Below are 4,564 nucleotides of genomic sequence, written 5' to 3' on the forward strand. Positions count from 1 at the left end.
GGCGGTTCCCGGCGTCCAGCGCTCCGTCCGGCCAGCGTGTGCGCTCGACGTCCACGAGAGGTGCGGGTGACGTCATTGGTACCCCCACCAATCAGGCCCTGGCGGGAAGTTCAAATTCAGGCTCCGGCGCCTGAGTATCATCGTTGCTGCGACTGTGGTGGTGATCTCCAGAGCTCCCGTTTCTCCGTGCTTCCCAGCACCTCCGTGCCTCAGCATCTCAGTGCTTCCCAGCACCTCCGTGCCTCAGCTTCTCAGTGCTTCCCAGCACCTCCGTGCCTCAGCATCTCAGTGCTTCCCAGCACCTCCGTGCCTCAGCTTCTCAGTGCTTCCCAGCACCTCCGTGCCTCAGCATCTCAGTGCTTCCCAGCACCTCCGTGCCTCAGCATCTCCGTGCTTCCCAGCACCTCCGTGCCTCAGCATCTCCATGCCTCCAGTGTCTCCGTGCCTCAGCATCTCCGTGCCTCAGCATCTCCGTGCCTCAGCACCTCTGTGCCTCAGCACTCCCGTGCCTCAGCATCTCTGTGCCTCAGCACCTCCGTGCCTCAGCACCTCTGTGCCTCAGCACCTCCGTGCCTCAGCACTCAGCACCTCCGTGCCTCAGCACTCAGCACCTCCGTGCCTCAGCATCTCCATGCCTCAGCACTCAGCACCTCCGTGCCTCAGCACTCGGCACCTCTGTGCCTCCAGCACCTCTGTGCCTCCAGCACCTTCGTGCAAGCATCTCAACGTCTCTAAGCGCCTCAGCGCCTTCAAACACCTCAGTAACTCTAGCATTTCGGTGCCTCTAGCACCTCAGTGCCTCCAGCACCCCAACATCGCTCACAGTCAGCTTTTGGTACTCTCCACCAATTCATCAGCACCTTTACAAGTCTTGTCTTTCAGGAGACCTTCAAGCATTCACCCGTGCCTCCTGCCTACCGTCCTAATCCTGTATGAGGAAGACCTACATCCGGCCATCTCTACTGCGACCCAGTAGCGGTTCCTCTTCCCGGTCACCGGAAGAAACCCCGAGTCCACAACACTTCCAAACCAGGTCAGTGATAATTGTGGTATAATGTCTCAGGGGCATTGCAGTGTGTGGCATAATGTTTAACGGGCATTGCGGTGTGTGGCATAGGGTATTATGGGCATTGCGGTATGTGTCACAGGCATTACGATGTGTGGTATACTATATCACGGGCATTGTGGTATGTGGTATAATGTCTCAGGGTCATTGCAGTGTGTGGCATAATGTATCACGGACATTGCTGTGTGTGGCATAATGTATCACGGACATTGCGGTGTGTGTCATAATGTATAACGGGCATTGCGATGCCTGTCATAATGTGTCACAGGCATTACGGTGTGTGGCATAATGTGTCAGGGGCATTATGGTGTGTGGCATATTGTGTCATGGGCATTATTGTGTGTGGCATAATGTATCGCGGACATTGCGGTGTGTGTCATAATGTGTCACAGGCATTGTATGTGCTATAATGTATCAGGGGCATTGCAGTATGTAGCATAATGTATAACGGGCATTGCGATGCCTGTCATAATGTGTCACAGGCATTACGGTGTGTGGCATAATGTGTCAGGGGCATTATGGTGTGTGGCATATTGTGTCATGGGCATTATTGTGTGTGGCATAATGTCTAAAGGCCATTGCAGTATGTGGCATAATGTATACTGGGCATTACTATACGGAGGAAAAATGACAAGTAATGTAAGGGGCATGAATCAGGATTATTTTTTTTCCTGTGGTGGCCAACGTCTGGGTATGCAGGTTGCAAAACTGGGGCATAAGGTAGTCTCTTCCTGCAAAACCACGCCCCTTTATGCAAAGCCATGCCCATTTCATCAAGGCAACGCCCCTTTTTTCCGGCGCGTGCAGATTAATTGCTTTACTAGTGCCAATTATGGGGGGGGGGGGGGGGGGGGCAGAGAATTTTTTGGCTTGGAGGAGAAAAATTTCTAATTACGTCACTGATGAGCGCAATGCACTTACAAAGATCCCCTCCCCCCCCCACATAGCTATCCCTTCCTCACACAGATCCCCCCCCCCCCCACAGCACACTCCTTGTTCAGCTTCTCTCCAACATACACAGCACACTACACTAATGCAGAGCCCCCCAACATAGCTGTCCCTTCCTCACAAAGTTCCCCCCAAAAACTCTGATGCCCGCTCACGCTGTAAGGTAATTGGGCACCCGTATATAGCAAAATAGTTACCAATCATCCAAGAATGCAGCACTCCAAATAAGACACTGTCACTGTGCCGCTAATTATGGCACTCTGACTGTGTCTTATTTGTAGTGCTGCATTCTTGGATGATTGCATATATACAGTATACTATAAAGATTTCAAAAAAATAAAATAAATTGTTTTGGTGGCTTATCCCTCACATGTCCCCTCTCCCAATAGGACTTGCACTTACAGTGTAAGTGTAGTACTGCATAGCATTTCCAGGAGTCTGTCCTGCCGTACACAGTCCTTCTGACAGTGACAGCCCCACTTCCCCGCACTGTGACTGTGCTCTGGCAGCTGCTGTGTGTCCTGGGCAGTGGCTCTGGGTCGTGCTGGGATGTCACGTGACATCCGTGACCAGAGCAAAGCAGCAGGGAGCACAGAGAGGAGGAGCGAGCGCCGCTGATGCTGGTAGGCGCTGCGCTCGCTTGCCGGCTCCTCTAGCTGCTCCTGCTGCACTGCAAAATGTGTACTGCAGACAGAACGGGTGACTAAGGAGCAGGTGCCGTGCCCCCTTCAGGGCCAGAAGCCCAGCGGCAACCAACTCCGTTGTCTCCGGCAGTTCCGTCCCTGAACAGAGGGGAGCGGTTTGGGCTGCATTACTCCCCATGATACCCAGTGCATGAAATCCCTGACAACAAGCATTACCCCCTGGCAACGAGCTTGACACCCAGTGCATGAAACCCCTGGCAACGAGCATGACACCTTGAGCATGAAAACCCCTGGCACCGTGCATGAAACCAAGATCATGAAACCCATGGCAACGATCAGGTAATTTAAAAGTAATTAGAAGCCTTACTGTAGGGCTTAATGTGTAATGGGCATTGCGGTGTGTGGCATAATATATAACGGGCATTGCGGTGTTTGGCATAATGTATTACGGACATTGTGGTATGTGACATAATGTATACCGGGCATTGCGGTGTGTGTCATAATGTGTCACAGACATGACAGTGTGTGGTATACTGTATTACGGGCATTGCGGTGTGTGGCATAATGTCTTAGGGGCATTGCAGTGTGTGGTATAATGTAGAACGGTCATTGCGGTGTGCGACATTATGTGTCACAAACATGACGGTGTGTGGTATACTGTATCACGGGCATTGTATGTGGCATAATGTCTTAGGGGCATTGCAGTGTGTGGTATAATGCATAACAGTTATTGTGGTGTGTGGCATAATGTGTCACAGGCATGACGGTGTGTGGTATACTGTATCACAATCATTGTATGTGGTATAACATCTCAGGGGCATTGTAGTGTGTAGCATAAATGTATAATGGGCATTGTGATGTGTGGCGTAATGTGTCACAGGCATTACAGTGTGTGTCATAATGTGTCACAGGCATTACGATGTGTGGCATAATGTCTAAGGGCCATTGCAGTGTGTGGCATAATGTGTAAGGGGCATTACTATAAGGAGGAATAATGACAAATAATGTAAGGGGCATGAATCAGGATTATTTTTTTTTCCTGTGGTCGCCAATGTCTCGGCGTGCATGTTGCAAAACAGGGGTATAAGGGAGTCTTTTCCTGCAACGCCACGCCACTCTCAGCGAAGCCACACCCATTTTAATGAAGCAACACCCCTGTTTGGCTGCATTAAAATTCTTCACTTTGCTAGTGCCAATTATGAGGTGGGGGGGGGGGCGCCAGAGAATTTTTGGGGGAGAAAAATTTCTAGTTACGCCACTGTTCTAACCCACTATTAAAATGAGGTGTGCGTGCTAACACCGTTCCGATATGGTGATGTCTTTTATCTGTTTTTACAGTACTTAATCTTCCCAAGTAGTCCCCTTCTTGGTACTGATTAAGCCCAACACTGCTTAGTTTCCAAGATCAGACGGATTTGGGTGTGGAGCCAGTGTGGTATGACTGTATCTGACAGCTTGAAACCCAGTAATCAGTACGGCATCATTCCATCTAAAATTATTTTATTGATCTCAGTGCTAACGTGAAAGTGAAATGCACATGGGCAATGTGATTAATAATGATGATAAAGAAAAGGGAAAAAAAGGGGAGGGGGAGGGGGGGGATTGAACCTTCATAAAAATGGTGCGATCTTGTATCCTTCGTTGAACCCTGTAGGATGCATAGTGTTTAGGTGGAAAATCTAAATGTCTAATGTTTGCCAGATCCCCGCCTCTCACGCCATTCTGTACATGTTCGATCGCCTTAAATGATATATCTTCTGGGTTCGAATTATGTTCCAGGATGAAATGTCTGTATAGAAGATGTGTATCGACTCTATTTTTAATACTTCTGACATGCTCTTGGATCCTCAATTTTAATTGTCTCTTAGTTTTTCCCAAATACTTCTTCTTGCATGTGCATTCCAAA

At 49.5% G+C, this 4,564-nt stretch overlaps 1 pseudogene; it reads right to left on the reverse strand.

Moving 5' to 3' along the window:
* Positions 1-3,987: 3,987 nt before the first annotated feature.
* LOC134898183 (5S ribosomal RNA) lies at positions 3,988-4,107 on the reverse strand (annotated as a pseudogene).
* Between the last annotated feature and the right edge of the window lie 457 nt (positions 4,108-4,564).

The sequence above is a fragment of the Pseudophryne corroboree genome, chromosome 3 (genome assembly GCF_028390025.1).
Source record: "Pseudophryne corroboree isolate aPseCor3 chromosome 3, aPseCor3.hap2, whole genome shotgun sequence".
NCBI classification, from domain to species: domain Eukaryota; kingdom Metazoa; phylum Chordata; class Amphibia; order Anura; family Myobatrachidae; genus Pseudophryne; species Pseudophryne corroboree.